Genomic DNA, 20,543 nt, shown 5'->3' on the forward strand with positions numbered 1-20,543 from the left:
TGTTGATTTGATAACCAATCCGCCGTGCTCTCCGTTCGCGCGTTTCTCTCTTTCACAATATTGACAATGTGCCGATAGGAAGCACTATTGTTGATTATCTGCACCGATTGACTGAATAAATGGATTATGATATCTAGCAATGGATATTACTGATTGCTATATCTTATAAATTACATCATTTCTATTGGAGGCATGCATCAGCTGGTCTAGAATTTTGGGAGAGTAAATACTAAATACTGAGTAACAATTGCGAAATGATATCAAATGATAGCCTATTTGACGTCAATATGAACGGTGGCCAATGAATCATTGGATGTAGAAGCAGGTACAGCATAGAAAACTCCTGGACCAATGATTCGAAAAATGAATCGAATTGATTGCAAGAACAATAATATTAGAATTTTCTAGTGCTCCTGCTTTTAATCACGTTTTCAAGCGTCTCATGAGACCGATAACAGAATAACAGTTTGCATAACAGATAACGGCTAGTAGATTTATCTAGCCATTTCAGCGTTTGTTTAACAACATCGTCTGTCGAAAAAAATTATATCATTAAATTTATCCAAAATCTGCAGGGAGTAGGTAATCAAATGTTGGAAAAGAATAATAGGAAGAAGAACAATAACTAATCTTATTTTGACTTCTTTTAAATCGTATAGATACATTACAATAAAATAGATACCTAACAGCATTCTAAAGTATGATGTAACAAAAGTATGTAGCAATCCCAAAGCGTTACCGTACAAAATATTTTATTACATTGTATAACGCCTCCACAACGATGTTTTAAATTACTCAGATGAAAAATCGTTTCTTTTAGCAAAATTGCCGTTTACTAATATCTGCCAGCATGCTGTGAGTGTTATAAACCCAACAATAAAATATGTTTAATGGTTTCCACTTTCCTACACACGGTCGGTACATATTCGTAACATACCGTAACGCACAGAGCTAGCAAAGGAAACAAACACAGTAGCGAATTCGATCAGAAGCTCTTCCCAGCAAGCTTTCGTTTTGGCTGTGTGAGGAACAGGGGCAGGCAGTCAACGCACACTAGCAGAGCGAGAGCTTTGCCTTCATACAGCAGAACTCACGTGCTGATATGATAAAGCAAAACCAATTCAAAACAGAAAAGAAGGAAAAAACACAAATAAACAGTAGACCACGTTGTCGTTAGCAGAGACGCGTGCTCAAAAGGGAGAGAAAGAGCAACCGAATACAGAGAGAATTTGTTTTGATTATGTTGAAAACAGAAAGTGTTCGGCGAAGGAGTAGAGGCGGGTAAGTGGAATTACAATAAACCTATTTTTTATTTTAATATGTTTTTTGCTAGAAATTGCTATGGTCGGCGATATGAAATCACGTCAAAGTAAATCGAAAACTATTCCACGACATATAACAAACAAGATCGATGCATGAGTTTTACATTTTTCAATCGTTTTACGAAATTTTTAGATTTTTGAGGACTATTATTTTTGCTGAAGATTGTAAAACGCTATCTTTAAAAATAACAAAGTTATTTGAAAAGCACGAGTCTTCATGCAAAATATTTTTCTTTATTAAAATAATCGTAAGGACTCTATTAGATCTGGACCGGTAGTTGATGTGGATAGTATGGGTAACAGTACTCACTCGAAATATGTCCCTGTGGGTATTTACCCACGGTAAATTATCGTACAAAATAAAAAAAAATGTAATGTTGAGCGAGAAATAAAGCAACAAATTAATGTACAGTTGAAAAGTTTCTCAGGAAAAAGGATTATTTTTCAAATCGTTCCCAAATTGTTTTTTTCTGATTAGTCATGACAATACCAGGCTTGTTGTAACGAAAGAAGGGTTTTTCGTGCCGAATTAAAAATTATTTTATAACTGCAATTGTTTAGAATCGACTCAATCACGTAGCGATTCTCTATTCATATCCAGGTTTTCAAAACTGTAGACGCAAAATAGAAATTAATATTTTACGCTTTTTAGGCGAGGGATACGTCATGCGTACGAATATCCGCATGAAAAATAATGCGACGATTTTGAAATCCACGTAAACACATTCAATGGTAACAATTTTTATTATACCTGCCAAATTCTATTAAAACAGGTTCCTTTCCTAATCTTAATTTTTTTTCTTCACATCCGACTTTTTCTAAACAATAAAATATTTTGAATGTTGACTCCTAGAAAAGATATAATGTAGTTACCGTTTGGTGGCAATTTTTTATTCTTAGATTCAATATATTTTAAGTTTTGTACAAATCTGAATAATTTTTATTTTCAACATTTTTTTATTCTTAATACGGGTTTTCAAGAAGATCGACTTTGCGAATTTCATTCAAGATAGGGTTCTAAAGTCTTTTTTTTTATTCTCGTTCATTTTCTGTCGGTCTAGTTCCGCCACTGTTGTGGCCAATCACCGACGCCCAGGGAGGCGACTCCACACCCAGGACCCTAACTCACGACCCGTTTATTAACGGACCGGCGCCAACGGCTTTACTTCCTCATGCGATGGAAGGCGTGATCCCAGAGATTTTTCGCCTCAGAAAATCTCCCGGTGTCGGCTAGGATTGAATCTAGACCAGTTGGGTTGGTTGTGAGTGGATCACGCCACCTCACAACCATCGACACCTATGTCGGCGGTGGGATTCGAACCCAGGCGTCGAGCGTGGTTGACGGAGACGTTACCAACCACACTAGGCCCCCGCTCGGGTTCTAAAGTCTTGTCTTCTTGTAAAAATTTCCCATGCAAATTTTGAGCTTAGTCGGATTTCGGAAAGTAGAGCCTCAAAGCGGTCGAAGTTTTAGTTTCTTGATTGATGAAAAAAGGGGCAGGAAACTGGAAACTCTATTTAATCCCATATATCTTGGAAATTTTTTCAGCTCTGCGATTTAGGCAACGTTCGAGCTTGAAAGAGTCTTCTATGTGTTCTGGTGTAAAGCTATTCCGTTCAGAAGCGTGCGCGCCCAAAGAACGTTACCCCGTTGCATCGAAAACGAAAAAACGTGTGCAAAAAAGACGCCAGATACGCCCGTTCCGGCAACTACAACATCCTTGCATTATTGGACCTCAATCAGAGCGTCAAAAGAAAGCCCAGTTCCGGTCGGCCGACGACCCTGAACGACAAGAAGCTCCACAGGATGCTAAAAAGGAAGACCGAGGGAAAAGCGGCTACAATGCGGCATCGCTTAACCGGGAGGTCGGTACAACCGGCCAAACAGTTAAAAAGTACGTGGCAAACATGGTCATGCATGTCACGAAGCGGCAGTACTATTCACTGGTCTCGAAACCGCAGGCCGCAGCGACTGAATAAGATGGTCAAGTCGATTTTCCCAGAGAATCGCGACGTAGTGATTGACGATGAGACCTATCTCACCCTGGATGGCAACGACTGGCAGGGCACTTCCCCCATTAAGGAAGTGAGGTCCGAGATGAACTTCATCTCACACACCAAGTTCCCTAAGGTGTGGCTGATATACAGCGTGAAGGGGATGTCTAAGCCGGCCTCTGGCTTCGGCCCACTACTCGAAGCGATTGTGGGAGGAGAATATCGCCCAACGTGCCCTCGGTGTGCCCCATTGAGAGTTCCAGGGCAAACCTGAAGAGTAAGATCTACTCCAACAATTTTGTCGCGAAAACTGAGGAGGAATTGATAAATAGAACGAAGAAAGAGCTCAAAAATATGCCTACACGCATGTTTTCGTCTACCATGGCGAATATTCCGGTTAACTGCCGGAAGGCAACTAGCAGGCACATTGAATTTTGAAAGCAAAAATGTTCAAAAGTAGTACAGTTTTAAAAGTATTTAAATGTTTTCTCACTAAAAACGTGGTTGACATCATAGTTTTTTGCTCAAATCAAACGTTTAAAACCGCTTTACAGTTCGTTTCTCATCACAAAATTTTTATCTGCTTCAATTCTTGAGCAATTACATAAGTGCTATATGTTTCATGAAAAAATAGTAAAAAAAAACTCCTTCAAATGGCTCGACATGTAATTTAATGTCATTTTAAGGAAAAGTATTCAAGAAACTCAAAAGTCAAAAAAAAAAGTTATAAACACTCAGTATAGCATTATTTTACTGAAAAAATTGGCATCCTTGGTATAGTTCAATTTAAAGGCAGATGGAAAAGCGCTTATTTTCTGCCTGCCTTTAATGCTGTAAAAATTTGGAATTTGTTCGCAAAAAAAACCTGGGTATACTCTTCAAAAAAGTTACGACATATTTTCTAGTTTGTTTGTGGAAAGAAAGCCTCTATGAAAAATGGTTTGCATTTAAAGTTGAAAACACTCCATCTAGTAAATTCGTTTTTACGCCAGATATAGCATGATAAACACTCCAAACAACGTCTCTACGAAAGCCGATTGCCAAAAAGTGTATTTGGAGAGGCCGCAAATGTCAAACGATTTTGGCTAATATCCAACATAATTGAGAAATTGTCTAATATCCATTGCCGTATATTGTTTTGTCAATGTTTCGAAATGGTCTGGTGGCCTGGTGGTCGTAAAATTCTCTTGCATTCAGCTTCTTTCCGAAAAATATTTGCTGCGACGAGAATATTATTCGGACCGCAAAACTAATGTTAATGTTCAAAAAATCGTTATTGTTCCATTGTGTTATGAATATTTATATTCTAAGACACGCTCTGACTCACCACTTTGAATAGAAAAAAATATTGAGTTGATAATATTATCATGAATTTATACTGTTATTGTTATTTTTATCGTTATAATTATTCAAATAATACATGACATGGTAATAAGAGGTCTCGTCGTCCTTCTCATCCTCACCTGCGCTTGCATACTGTTTCAAATGGTTTAAATCGATTTTAATCACAAACCAAGCACGATATAATTCTCAAAGTATCCACATTAGCCAAATTGCACACGGGCTCGTCAACTCTCCTTGTGTTTGTTATTTAAAAATGGATTACAGCGCTTAAAATACATGACGGATGGAATTTTGCTGCGGATTTTTCCGTTTCAACTTAACGGCATGGTTCCAGCATATATGAGGGGTAGACTAGACTAGACTAGACTAGACAGGAACAATAGAAATGCGTTTTTCTCGATTTCTTCTCTGTGACATATCTTCGATCATGGGCGGTAAACTTATCAAATCAATTTGATGTTTTGATTTCAGATAAACCACTTTTATTTCGATACATCTCCAATGTTAGGCTTAGTATTCTATATTATTCAATTACATTTTCAGGAAAAAACTTTGCGAATGCTGTCCCTAATAAATATCAGATTTTTCTCAATTAGGCATGCAATATTAGGTTAAATACAAAGAACAAATATTTACAAAGAACACTTTCACCAGGCATGCTTTTGCCCCACTCGGCGCCGCACGTTAAAAGTTCTTGTCTTTTACACACTGCACTAGATTGCACTGATTGCAAGAGCGGAAGCTTTCGCTCTAGCTTTTGCGCTCTAGCCGTCCGGAGAGAGAGAGAGAGAGAGTGATTGCTGAGAGTGGGTGGTAATTCTATTTTCCCAACCGAACGCCTCACAGAGCAGAGTAGGCTTCGCGCCGAACAGACCGAACGGTGTGCCACAAGTTTCAGCTATGGCGTTGTAGCGAGTGGACGTGTTTTTACGCCTTCGTCGGTTTCGCGGTTGGCCGTTTAGACGCGACGTAAGTACGTACGTTTGTTAACCACCTTGCACGGGCAGGCGTTTCAGTTGCCCTGTTTGTTATCTCCAATTGTGCCCTGCTACGTGTTAACAATTTGTGCTTTTGCCATTTCGTAACAGCACAGAATCGAAAGGTTTTGTATGTGTAAAAAATTGATAAAACGGCGACAGCAACGAATAGTGTGCCTTTTTTCCGGGTCCGGATGGTCTGTTATTATTGAGGTGAAGTTCGCCTACTGTGTACGTGGTGGTGTGATACTTATAGAACAACTAGACGCGACGCCGGGCTGATTGAGGGGAGCGAAGTTCTCTCCTGCTCTGCATACCGTGTGCACCGTGTCTCGCCCTTTCCGACCGTTTGGGTGGCGCGCACTTTTTACTACCACCCCACTTCCTGTTTATATGTGTATGACGGCAGCTTTTCGCCCCCTTTCAAGAGAGCGTACTCGACGGACGGGCTTGAGATTCTAGTGGACAGAAGCCTCACGCGGAAACACGCTCTACGGTGCTACGTCACCAAACTTCTTGTGCTTTTCTTCACAGTACGTGTTGAAAAAGTTACGAATACGGTTTACTAGTGCATGTCAGCAGCAACGATCAACAGTTTCCGCGGAAAGTGCACCTATGCCGTACTTCTGAAGTGAAACATTTTCACTTTTGTCCACGTTGGCAATTCTGAGCCGTCGACAGAATGTTGAGTTGGTCGAATTCTCCCGCTGGGTAATGATTTTTCATCAACCATATGGTAGCTTCAACGCAGTGAGTGATTTTGCTGAAAGTGTCGAAGACTAATAGAAAAACGGTTTTTAAATCGAAACAAACCGCAGTTTCGTTATCAAATCAAATGAGTATTAAACCCGATATTTCAGTGTACGGCGTTGGCCCTGTAGATGCTAATAGAGAAGGAAAATAAATTTGAATATTGTCTGTGTCTGTTTTCTCATACAATTTGCCGTGAAACGTCACCGCAGTTTCAGTTGAGCTGTTCGTGTGTTTTTTTTTCGGTGTGCTGCCGTGACTGTTTGCCCGTTGGGGGCCTCTTGTACGGGTGTTTTGTAAATAGGGCTTGAAAAAACGAGGTACTGAGGAAAAATGGAGCTTTCACTGTCGTTGTGCAGCTAGCTGTGAACCTTATGGTCTACATTGCTGTTGGTTCATGTGCCATTCAAGTCTGTCGCAACTGTCACAGTACTATCAAAACTTAAGTGACAACTAAGCACAGAACCGATGGTACGCAAGAACAGTAACAAAACACATCACCGAGGCAAAAAAAGGAAATTGTTAAACACTTGTGCATCACAAGCAACGCGGGAACGTTGATGTAGAGATTTGTATTTTTCTTGCTGCTGGAATTCAAGGTGAGTCTAACGAAGGGGTACTAATTGTAATGATTTAATTTAATAGCCTTTGCCGATCCACGGAAAAAAAGCTAGCGAATCGTTTGGCCTGTGCATGATCATTATGATATGTTTTTTGTGTATCCCATGAAACAGCGAAGTTAGTCGAATCGTCGGCATGTATTCGGTGTCTAAGTTTAGCCAAATAAAATTCTTAGTTATAAACTTTGGATATTTTGATACCCTGATTTTTTCGGTTAATCATATTATTCTTGATCGTTCATGACGGTTTCTACTCACTGCTCAGTTTATGTCTTAGAATTTCGAATATCGTGTGTGCCAGATCACAAATCCGATTTCCGTGTTTGCGAAAAAATCTGTAACCTCGCGTTAAGTTATTCGAAGAGGTAACAATGGTCACTACTAAATTGCAATCATCATGACTCATCTCAACTTTGTCCTTAAACCGTCAGAATACACTCTTTGAAATAGCCTTGCTGAAACAATTATCTTGGTAATTAGTAAGAATAGAAAAAAAACGTAAAAGGACCCGTAAATGGTTTTGGTAATACTTACTCTGTAACTTCGGTTAGAGCAAAAAAGCTAGCAAACATTGAATTTAATCGCACCGTAGCGCCTGGCTCACATGTATCTTAAGTCCGAGGTAAAACGCTTATAATTAAAAGCTTCACTGCATTCATTGCTCGACACTTGGCCGCAACCTGCCGACGATCGAAGAGAACCACCCCTTGCGTCACTATGTCACCACCCTTGCGCCCCCAGGGGTCGCTGCAATGTGGATGTATGCGCGGTTCGCTGCGACGCGAACACACAGCAGCCAACGACGGCATCTCGCAGGTTTGCCCGTACTTTAAAAGGTCGTAATCAAATTTGATGGCACGGTCATCAGCGTCATATCGTCGCTGTTGTCGAGTTGTCGTCTACTGTACCACCGTGAAGCGTGTACACTGCAAAAAACAGGCGCGCCCCAACTTCTTTTGCTTGCCATTTTTGTCTACTCAAGTGAAGCTTCAATGATGACGCAGAAATATCGTAACAGGAATTCGTTTATAAACAGTACGGTTAATTTATGTGTTTTATTGCATGAAGCTATATTGATTCAGGTTAAATTTTGGGTGCATATTCAGCTGAAAAAGAAATACAGGAGACTCTTCGTTGCAAGACTTGCTAGAGTAAGTGGTAGTATTTGCGGCACATTGAGTATCGCGCCGATCATTTAGTTTCCACCCGGAGATTCCCAACACAAAACATTATCAACTCATATGGATACATACAAATGTAGTTTTAAAATCTACGTTCGGCCTCTCTTCCCTGCTTAGAAAGACACACACGCACATACTTACTTGCACCAGCTCGTACACGCGGTGAGTCCCCGGATCGTTGGAGTGATGATGATTGCCAGCAGCACTTCATGATTGGCTTTAATTAGGAGCCAGGGTTCGCTGAGATTAGCTTTACCACCGCTCTCTGGTATGGGAAGAAAATTGTCATTTACAGTGTGGTTAGCAGTACGGAACTGAGCCACGTACGCGTTTGCGTAAGTCAAAATGGGTTTCGCTTAAATGATAAAAAACTTGGTATGACGATGCCTAAGCAAGACAATATTGAAAGCGCTGAGATTTTTTCATCTGCAGTTCCCAACTACAGTTGGAAATAATTGATTCAGGATCATAAATTGAATATTTTAACATGTTGCATAGTTCTTCAAGAGGAAAACGTACAAAATTTAATCTGATTCACAGCCATTCAGGAACATATTGAATCCAAATCAAAATCCATTTCAAATCCAATCCAAATCCAATCCAAATCCAATCTAAGTTTAATTCAAATCCAACCCACATTAATCCAAACCCAATCCAAATGCAATTAAAATCCAATTCAATCAAAATCCGATCCAATTCAAATCCAATCCAAAATCAATCCAAATCCAATCCAAACCTAATCCAAATCCAATCACGATCCAATCCAAATCCAATCCAAATCCAATCCAAATCAAATCCAATCCAATCCAAATCCAATCCAAATCCAATCCAAATCCAATCCAAATCCAATCCAAATCCAATCTAAATCCAATCCAAATCCTATCCAAAATCAATCCAAATCCAATCCAAATCCAATCAAAATCCAATCCAAATCCAATCCAAATCCAATCCAAATCCAATCCAAATTCAATCCAAATCCAATCCAAATCCAATCCAAATCCAATCCAAATCCCATCCAAATCCAATCCAAATCCAATCCAAATCCAATCCAAATCCAATCCAAATCCAATCCAAATCCAATCGAAATCCAATCCAAATCCAATCCAAAACCAATCCAATCCAAATCCAATCTAAATCCAATCCAAATCCAATACAATCCAAATCCAAACCAAATTCAATCCAAATCCAATCCAAATTTAATCCAAATCTTATCCAAATCCAAACCAAATCCAATCTAAATCCATTCCAAATCCATTGCAAGTCCAATCCAAATCCAATCTAAATCCAATCCAAATCCAATCCAAATCCAATTTAAAACCAATCCAAATCCAAATTTCAATCCAAACCAAATTTAATCCAAATTCAATCCAAATCCAATCCAAAAGTTAATCCAAATCCAATCAAAATCCAATACAGAACCAATCCAAATCCAATTCAACCCAATCCAAATTTAAGTCCAAACCAAATTCAATCCAAATTCAAACCAAATCCAATCCAAATCCAATCCAAATCTAATCAAAATCCAATACAAATCCAATCCAAATCCGAACCAAATTCAATCCAAATCCAATCCAAGTCCAATCCAAATCCAATCTAAATCCAAATCCTAACCAAATCCAATCAAAATCCAATCCTATCCAAATCCAATCCAAATCCAATCCAAATCCATTCCAATCCAAATCCAATCCAAATCATATCCAAATTCAATTCAAATCCATCCAAATTCAATCCAAAGCCAATCCAAATCCAATCCAAATCCAATCCAAATCCAATCCAAATCCAATCCAAATCCAATCCAATCCAAATCCAATCCAAATCCAATACAAATCCTATCCAAATCCAATCCAATCCAAATCCAATTTAAATCCAATCCAAATTCAATCCAAATCCAATCCAAATCCAATTCAAATCCAATCCAAATTTAATCCAAAGCCAATCCAAATTCAATCCAAATCCAATACAAATCCAATCCAAAACCAATCCAAATTCATTCTGAATCCAATCCAAATCCAATCCAAATCCAATCCAAATCCAATCCAAATCCAATCCAAATCCAATCCAAATCCAATCCAAATTCAATCCAAATCCAATCCAAATCCAATCCAAATCCTATCCAAATTCAATCCAAATTCAATCCAAATCCAATCCAAGTCCAATCCAAATCCAATCCAAATCCGATCAAAATCCAATCCAATCCAAATACAATCCAATCCAAATCATATCCAAATTCAATCCAAATCCAATCCAAATTCAATCCAAAGCCAATCCAAATCCAATCCAAATCTAATCCAAATCCAATCCAAATCCAATACAGAACCAATAAAACTCCAATACAAATCCAATCCAAATCCAATTTCAATCCAATCCAAATTCAATCCAAATCCAATCCAAATCCAATACAAATCCAATCCAAATCCAATCCAAATCCAATCCAAATCCAATCCGAATCCAATCCAAATCCAATCCAAATCCAATCCAAATCCAATCCAAATCCAATCCAAATCCAATCCAAATCCAATCTAAATCCAATCCAAATCCAATCCAAATTCAATCCAAATCCAATCCAAATCCAATCCAAATCCAATCCAAATTCAATCCAAATCCAAATCCGAATCCAATTCAAATCCAATCCAAATCCAATCCAAATCCAATCCAAATCCAATCCAAATCCAATCCAAATCCAATCCAAATCCAATACAAATCCAATCCAAATCCAATCCAAATTCAATCCAAATCCAATCCAATCAAAATCCAATCCATATCCAATCCAAATTCAATCCAAATCCAATTCAACCCAATCCAAACCAAATTTATTCCAAATTCTATCGAAATCCAATCTAAATTCAATCCAAATCCAATCAAAATCCAATCCAAGTACAATTATCTCAAGTTCACTTTTATTGATTCCGGCTTCCAATAATGAAATTATTAATGTCATATGCGAAATGAAAAGCTGGAATGCTAAAGTTATTGTTCTATAATTAACAACACTTCTAAATTTGTCAATGGAAAAAGGTGAATTTCCGGATAATCCTAAAAAAGTCAGAATAACACCGATTTTCAAGAAAGGTGCTAAATATCAAACTGATAATTACCAACCGATTTCCACCCTTTCCGCGTTGTCAAAACCTTTTGAAAAAATTTTACATAATCGATTAGCGAGCTTTTTTATCAATCACAAGTTAATACATAAAAATAAATTTGCATTCCAACCTCGATCAAATTCTACTAGTGCAACAGTTAGCTTAATTAACAATATCCAATTAAATATTGATCAAAGAAGAATGTGTTCTACTATTTTTGTCGATATTTCTAAAACATTCGATTGTGTACCTCATGATATGTTGTTATTGAAACTCAGTAGATACGGAGTACGAGGCAATTCACAAAAACTGATTAAGGCATATCTCTGTAATAGGAAGCAAATTGTTGAGATAAACGGTCAACAGAGTTCTGAGCAGAGCATAAAATATGGAGTACCACAAGGTTCCATATTAGGACCACTATTGTTCATTATTTATATCAATGATATTTTTGATATGCCATTACGAGGAACACTTCAGTTGTTTGTTGACGATGCTGCTCTTGTTTATAGTACAGATAATATGTATCAACTATTTATAGATATGCAACATGATTCAGATCTAATTAATAATTGGTTTTTTCATAATGGATTAACTGTCAATGCCTCTAAAACCAAATACATGATTTTGTCAAGTACCGATCGATTCAGCAATATAAACCATCAATTAAAATTAGGAAATGATCAAATAGAAAGAGTTGATTCCATTGTATATTTATCATTAACAATTCAGCAAAATCTCAAATGGAATATACATATTGAAAACATGCTCCTCAAAATAACTAAATTTCTTGGAATGCTTAGAAGACCTAGCTTTATGTTACCTTTTCAAGAAAGAAAAAAACTTTACTATGCTCATGTCCATTCACAAATCCCTTATCTCAACATAATTTGGCAGAACGCTTCAACTTACGTTATCAACGAAATTGATACAACACTAAATATGTTCATGCGCATAATTTTCTGGGAACAATACACCAGTCCAAACTTGAGAACCACCGATTTGTACAAGAATAATTATATGTTCAACTTTAAGCAAATCAAATACTATGAGTCAGTTATATTTGTATACAAAATGAAGAATTACCTACTCAAAAGCAATATAACTTTGCAAAGTAATGGTAATGTTCATAGGTATGAAACGCGATCAGTTGACCATTTACGAGTATTGACTCCAAAAACAAATTACCTACGGCTGGGCTGCATCTATACAGTCGTAGTTAACTTTAATAATCTTCCAATAAACATAAAATGCGTTTATTCTAGTCTATAAGGCCCTTGAATGCAAAATGATTATGATTGGAAGACTCAAAGATCAGTCAAATTTAACTGCAATGGGTCTATCATCTTTGAACACAACCGCATAAATAGGAAATCTCTGAATATGTATAAAAATAATTTAATTGTGAAATAGTTTAAAGATATATTGTATTGCATTTATATGAGGGGTTTTTATGCCTATGGGAACTGTGGCTTTTCCCCTTCCCGAAAAGAATAATGAAATAAAATAAATAACCATCAATCCAAATCCAATCCAAATCCAATCCAAATCCAATCCAAATCCAATCCAAATCCAATCCAAGTCCAATCCAAATCCAAATCCAATCCAAGTCCAATCCAAATCCAAATCCAAATCCAATCAGAATCCAAATCCAATCCAAATCCAATGCAAATCCAAACTTTATTCAAATCTCTCCGTTGCAATGTATGATTGGATTGGATTCAGCTTGCAGTGAAATGTTATTACGTTGCACTTCTGAACACTTAATGTTAATTAATACTACGTGTACCCTGCCTCGAACTCGTTGATCAAAAGTTGTATTTCCAGACAATCGGATAAGGCTTTGGTTATCGCGAATATTCTCACATCATCTGCGTAAAGTAAGCGACACCTAGGTGGTAGTAAAGTGGATACATCGTTGATGAGAAGTGTGAAAATTAGGGAACCTAAATTGCTTCCTTGTGGAACACCAAAGAGATTGGTAAATTATTCCGACTCTTTCGAAGTAGTTTTCACGCAGAGATTTCGGTCTGTCGGTCTGTGATGTCTTTCGTTTTATGAGATCAGCAGAAATCCTAAGTTTCTTAATATTAGTATTCCGTGGTCGACTCGATCGAAAGCAGCTTTCAGGCCTGTGTAAACAGTGTCGATTTGTTACCCGTCTCCCAGACGACTCAAACAAAATGAGATGAATTGAGTCAAATTTGTAATTTTTTGTGTACTGGATACATTACCGATTGCTTCTTCAACGAAATAATTGGTCACGTGAGAGATATTGAACTGAAGACGAACACGCGGATTGTTCGCGATAGTGGAGTTTATCTATGCGTCACTTTTTTCTTCGAAGTTACAAAATTAGAGATCACTGTAAACAATTTGGTGAATTTTTGTTATTTCTATTATGAGGCGGTACGTCAAACCCCAAAATGAAAAAAAGCGCACTCCAAGAGCTCAAACCGGGAAAAAATGAAAGATTATATTTATTCAACCATTTCTATTAATTTTGGTGCCACCAGCTATTATCAAAACTCGTCAACTCACGTGAGAGTGTCATATAGAAATTGCTCCCCGGGTTCGTTGCTTCAACGTTATAAACATAAACACGAGAAAACTCATTAAAGTCTCTGAAAAAAAGTTAGTGGCTAAGGACGCCAAAATTTACACGGTTGAATGGCTATAATTTTACATTTTTTTCCGGTTTGAGTGTCTGGAGTGCACTTGTGTTGACCAATGAAATGAACCAAATGTTTACCAACTGTAACTTTTCTCTCGAATAATTCTTTGCGAGGTTATAAGCAATCTTTAGAGATATGTACTCAAAATGGTGCTTGTCGGGTAGCGAATATACCACAATTTCTGAACCATTTTTTGTGTTTCCCATCAAATATTGCTTAGGGTATTTTATCTATCTGAACAGTTGTTAAGTTTGAATTATCATTCTTCTTTAGTTAGTATGAAACTAGAAATATTTACAAGCTTTTGTCACTCAATAACAATCGAACAATGGTTTTACGAGTCTAGAACTCGAATAAAGAATTGATCGCAAATTTTGCATCAAAACAATTTTTCCCTGGTTCTGGCATCAAGAACACTATCAATATATCTACATCTTGTAAACTAAGGAAAAACCAGCCATGAACATGAAAATCCAGTACAAACACGCAGCATAACTCGAGTTGTGTAGCAAGGAAAAACACACAATTTTACAAGACTTTCCATGCGAACTGTTTTCTCCGCGGATGCCGGTCTGTTCTAAGCCTCCCACCAAGCGTTAGATCGCAATGTGTAAAACGTGCTGTAAACATGTGCAAACCAGATTTTTCCCATTAAACAATCACTTTCCGAATGCGCACGGGACGATAAGGGTAAATAATTGCGTTCTACCTGTCTACCTGTTTGCCTGCCCAGCATGCCACTCATTTGTACACATAGTCTTAGAAGTAGCAGGTAGGCTAGTGTAAGGGCCATTCTGCCCGTGTATGTGGATTGTGCACGTTTGCCCATGCCTTCTCATTGCATAACCGGGACTCGTAGAAACTGTCGGAAATGATTTACGAATGTACAATTTAGTGGAATGTCAACCCGAAAGCACCGTCCGTTTAATCAGCTAGTAAACGTGACGTCTTAGAGCACTGAGCTAAATAGCAATTACTCTCTCTCTCTCTCAGTCTGTCGTTGTTGATTTCGCTGTTATTGTCGTTGTTGTTGTATTTGCTGTTGTCGTCAAGTGAGGCCCTTTTATACGTAATTGACCCTCAACTCATTGAGTAATAGCATGGCTGCAACCGGTAAACTTATTCGAAGATATGCGAGTCATTCATGATTAAATGAGAATTTAAATTTATTTCTCTTTATCAGCCGGCGGTTCGTGTGTTTATTTATGTAAATCACGACGGCCAGACCGGATAGCCAAACAATGAACTGATTGCATGCACATCGTTCACGAAACTTCAGCGACGAAACAAAAAACGCTCGAAATCGTCCGCAGTGTTTCGGTCCGTTCGTTCAGCGGCCGAAGTAATTGATTAATCACTTAATTAAATAACAACCCGCGCACTACGCGCAGTTGTTCGCGCAATCCGTTTGCAGCTGCACTACCACCGATCGACCGGGACAAACCGGCGCTGTTCAGTGTGCGCGTACTACAGAGATGCGTAAGTGAGCTTCCGGCTATGTGTGGTAGTCACAACGTTGGCAACTGATTGCCGACTCGTAAAGAATTAAAGTGCTTGCAGTGTAGGCCGTTGGACAAGCGAACCAATAGTCTGTACATAAGGCACATAAATAAAAAGTGGAATTTACCAGGCGTGGTTGCATAATCTGCCAGACACAGTGCCGAAATTAGTGTCAACACTTGTTTAAAAAAAAACGAAACCTTCAAAGTGAGAAAGAGACACTGCGAATGGGAAGGCATGGTCGAAGCAACGATAGCGCCGTTAGATTCTGGATTGTAGTGTGATTGACTCACCATCGCTATCTACAACTTTTATGACCATGCAACGCGTCCAATTCGATGCCGTACACGCATCATTAGTGCTCACACAAAACGCCCCCTGCTTTGAAAATCCGTCTCAGTAGTTAACGAGTTTGGCTGTAATTACATATTCATCACAAAATCCGGTACCAATTCGACACTGCAATACAGTATTTCCCCCTTTCCAGTGGAGTCAATTGTCAGAATAACTCGCCGTTTATAAAGCAATAATAGTACGTATGAATGTCGTTTTTGGAGCCCTTCGCAGCTCTAATCGACCTCCTGTTAGTTATTTCTCAATCTATGGGAGACATGATGGGGCGCGTGAAAAAAAAAATACCAGCAAAATAAAATTATCGACGATCATTAAAGCTCGATCGTTAAAATTCACTTACCAATAGAGTATGTATAAAGGACCAAATGTGGGAAAGGGGAGGGGTGGGTGGCTGCAATTGAAATGAATGAGTAGTCATTCGTATTGGCACTCAGTGGGATTGATCCAAACAATGGGGAACACCAGCTGTTCGCGAAGAAACTATTGGTTTAATTTTACACTAGTTCCAGGTTATTCAAATTTTGTTCTGTAGCACAAAATATGCTATCAAAGCAATTTCGAACTAAACATAAAACAATTCTCGTTAGGAAAAAACATATTTTCCAACAACATATTTTCCAGGTTTACCAGTACAGCGCCTTCAAATTTCGGTTAAAGATTACAGTCGTATTTATATTGTGTTCCTCGTAGAAAATTAGCAAATATTTGAACTTTCTTTCATTGCCATTTCCTGCCATGTCTAACACCCGATCGCTCACTCCTGGGTTGTGTATAATTCGTTCCGGCCTCCCCCGAAGTCGCGTGCTATCAATCTACATAATTACAGCCAACAGCGACGGCCGCCGGCTCTTACCTTTTAGTTTGCTTCGGCACTGACCCAGCGCTTAATTTACGACCTGATAGCGTTGTATTCTAATCGCCCCCTATTCGAGCACCAAAGTGGCAGCCAACAGGTAGGTTCGGTGTTTTCGTTTGCTGTCGCCGGTCGTCGTCGTCGTTTCGCAGTTCTTTCCGACCCCCGACCGACTGTACCGCACGGTATAGTGTTAATCGTTTGGAAGACGTGCGAAACCTGTTGCTACTGACTGCACACTCCACTCTGCCAGCCAGTCTCCGGCTGAGTGGGGAGTTGTAGTCAAGAGTATGTACGCGGAGCGAATTCGGGCTCCGGTTGCTCTCAGGTCGAAATAGAGATGTTTACGCAGTCGGATGCTGTGTCATGGGATGGGATGAGTAAGGGGATGTGAACCGTATCAAGTTCACGGACGTCAACAGGTTGCCACTGGGCGAACGAAACGTTAGGATTGATGGTATGAGTGCTCTCACGTATTCCACGGTAACTCGTGCTGTTATGTTTGGAATTGTGAAGTGCTCGAGAGATGGCTGCTCTCTGCTGCTAATATTTTACCAGAAAAAGGATCACAGCAGAACATACTCACAATGAAGAATTGCCAAAAATTCAACTTTACCAAAAGCTAATTTATCTATTTGCGACTGAATCTGCCTGAAAAATATCGGCCTAGAAACAACATCTTCGGATATTCTAGGCTTAGAGATGATGTCAGCTATACTTGAGATCAATTTGTTCTTCAGACATGCAAAAATTTCAGGTTCTTGTTAGTAGAAGTACTACTAGGTTTTCTTGGGCACAACTTGAACAACTTTGAAATATGATGTACGATAAACTTGCACTCCTTAAGTAATGCTACATGTTTGTCAAAGAAAGCAGTGCTCTAACTCTTATGCCTAAAGTGTGAAGGCCCATATTCAGTGTGCTCATAATATTCACCGCGAATATTGGCTGAATATTGCGCTGAATATGGGCTCTCACAATAGAGCATTGCACTATTCGTCTAACTTATAGTTGAGGACTACAAGTTTATCATATATCATTTCTCAAAATTGCACTTGTGGAACGAGCTATCAGCACGCGGCGAAAAAGCACCCCAAAATTTAATATGCAACCTTGGTCTCATCCATTTATGGAACCACTTTTATAGAATCAATTTCTGCTATGCTATTTCCTTTCATTTAGAAGCGTTCTTTAACCATTAGGTTGAAGTTGAATCTTTTTTCTTTTCGGCGTTCTTTTCTCTTTAAAATTACTGAATTGATTTGAACCACCATTGAAATCATTTTCTTTTACCTTTGTTATACTATTACCTTTGTTATACTAAACAAAGGTTATAAAATCGGTCGAAAAACGCAAAATAGATCCATGATCCGGAGGGCCGAATCGTATATACCATTCGACTCAGCTCGACGAACTGAGTAATGTCTGTTCGTGTGTATGTGTGTGTGTATGGGTGTATGTGTGTGTGTATGTATGTTGTTTGTATGTATGTGCCACAAAATACTAACGCACCTTTCTTACAGAACGCAATATCCGATTTTAATGATCTTATACGCAAACGTGCGCCACTGTGCTCCCCCAGAATGCTACCGAGTGGATTTTTGATTAGTGGCTTAAATTTTAAAACTTTTTAAATTTAAAAAAAAAACTCTCTTTACAGAACGCTTATTCCGATTTTGATGTTCGCATGCTCAAATGAAAGCCCCAGAGATCTTTGAAAATCATACTGAGTGCGATCTTTTATTGGTTGCTTGAACTGTAGAGTTTTGACCAAAGTATATTTTAGACTAATTTTTCTCTCTCACTGCTCTTTCCTTTTCTCTATCCCTTTTTTTTTCGTATCGCTATTTATTTCTCAAAGGAAATCAACAATTATGGACAACTTTTCATAATCTTCACACTCTTCGTAGTGCGTCTTAACTGGTGCTAATAAATTACCCTTAAGCTTTTTCTTGGAAATTTGAACCAAATTTTAGAAGAAATTGCAATGCTTACTTAGCTCCTTTTCTTTTGAAGCTCCCGTCCTCACTACTTAAAAAATATATACTAAATTGTACGTTGAACCTAGATTTGCGAAGAGTAAGAAACATTTACAGCTATCGGGAGCCAAGCATTGTAGCAAAATCTGATCTCACAGTTTGCACATGTAACACAATTAGCGATGCAGATATTTTGAAAAGCTTTACCAAAGATGTTAGCGGTGTTAGCGCCACCCGTTGAGAAAAACACAAATAAATCGCTGTTTTGTTTGCAATATTACTAAAAACTTGATGCTGATTCATAAATCTAGGTCCTGCGATTTCTAAAAATAAAGCGAATAAGGCGCATCCATAAATTACGTAACACAAAAAACTCAATTTTTGGACCCTCATCCCCCCCATATGTAACGAAACGTAACGTCAACACCTACCCCCCAAAAAAATTACGTAACGCTGCGAAAGGATTTCCTTGATAAAAATGCTCGTTTTTGGAGAGGCTCTCCAGAAATTTTTCGTTACGTAACGCTGAACCCACTCCCCTCCCTCCCCTGTGTAACAAATCGTAACGCTTAAGGATACCCCCTCTCCCCCCTATGAGCGTTACGTAATTTATGGATGCCACCTAAGTAGAACCGCATTAAACTAACATACATGTTTGCTGTTCTAGTGTGAAAATATCAGCATCATTGTTATCTATTTACCGTTTCCCCACGTTCGATTATCTCAAAAAAAAATCAATTACTTCTAACCAGCATTTAAAAATTGGTTTGTGATCGAAAAAATAAGACTCATGTACTCCAGTGATAACATTCATATTCTTTGCAAAAACCACGTCAAGCTTTAATTCAATGATCGTCTTTGGTTAACTCTCTGAAAACTATCTTTCAAATTCATTTCATTCATTATTGGAATAGGACTTATGATGGTATACGATTTGTAAGTGACTGGCCAAATATGTATAAAGTAATAGTTAGTTTAACAAAGGTTTCTGCACCTCTAGGTGGATCAATTTAGGTTTTTTTTTTGCTTCTAGAAACGTTCTCATGCAGATTTAGTCAATTCGGAATAGTTTTTTTTCTATCCAGGGAATTTTTTAAACATATTTTAGACGTATTTTCATTTTCAAAGTTTTTTTTTTGTATTTAGAAAGTATTTATTAGCTCTGTTTGGTTGAAATTTATTTTTATTTTGACCTTTTCTGTCCAATTAAAGCGTTTAAAAGTATAATTTCCATTATTGGCTTTTCCAAGCCTTCATAAACGTTATAAACCGAAGTGTTTTCGGATGTTTCAAGCTTTATTTACGAGTGTTTTTACGCATTTTGTATAAGGTTAAGTTTTGACGTAAGACTACGCCGTTTTTCATACTGTGATGCATTCTGTTAAGGTGAAACTGAAACCAGCCGAATGATACGTTAGCTTTTAAACGGTGATTACTGTTCATCCACACAATGGATTTGAATACAGTGCCGTTTTGATTTTATCACGGGCAAAAATACACTTTCCTGTGAATCTAGCGAGGCAGTGGACTAGAGTAAATTATGGTGGTTAGTAATTACTGTCGAATAGCATTGAAATCTAGCAAAAATACTGATTTTTATCATTTCACCAAGTCCACAGTTCCCTTGGATTCAGGGGAAGATGTTTTTCGACCGTGATAAAATCAAAAAAGCACTGTATTCAATATGTCGTTGGATATATAAAATGATGGACAGTTTTGAAACATGTCAGTTATCATTGTTCAACAGCGAGAATTGTAAAAAATTTTGAGGTTGAATTTCCACGAACAATGAACCAATCACGTGCAAACACGCTTGGCACGGACGCAACGGGCAGACTGGTGTCTTTCCGCTGTGATATCGTTTTCATCAGTAGGGGTTCCTAGGGTAAAACGCAGCATTTAACGAAAGC

The 20,543-nt window shown here is 38.2% G+C and overlaps 1 protein-coding gene across 4 annotated transcripts in view; it reads left to right on the plus strand.

The window, feature by feature from the left end:
* Nucleotides 1-5,517: 5,517 nt before the first annotated feature.
* LOC129727027 (uncharacterized) overlaps nucleotides 5,518-20,543 on the plus strand; it is a 79,178-nt gene continuing 64,152 nt past the window's right edge. For 2 of the 4 annotated variants that reach the window (XM_055684393.1, XM_055684395.1), the window contains exon 1: nucleotides 5,542-6,987. The gene's annotated coding sequence lies outside the window, so the exon portion shown is untranslated. Of the gene's footprint in view, nucleotides 6,988-20,543 lie in introns of all 4 variants that reach the window. The other 2 variants (XM_055684396.1, XM_055684394.1) reach the window with 2 other exon arrangements.

The sequence above is a fragment of the Wyeomyia smithii genome, chromosome 3 (genome assembly GCF_029784165.1).
Source record: "Wyeomyia smithii strain HCP4-BCI-WySm-NY-G18 chromosome 3, ASM2978416v1, whole genome shotgun sequence".
Classification (NCBI taxonomy): domain Eukaryota; kingdom Metazoa; phylum Arthropoda; class Insecta; order Diptera; family Culicidae; genus Wyeomyia; species Wyeomyia smithii.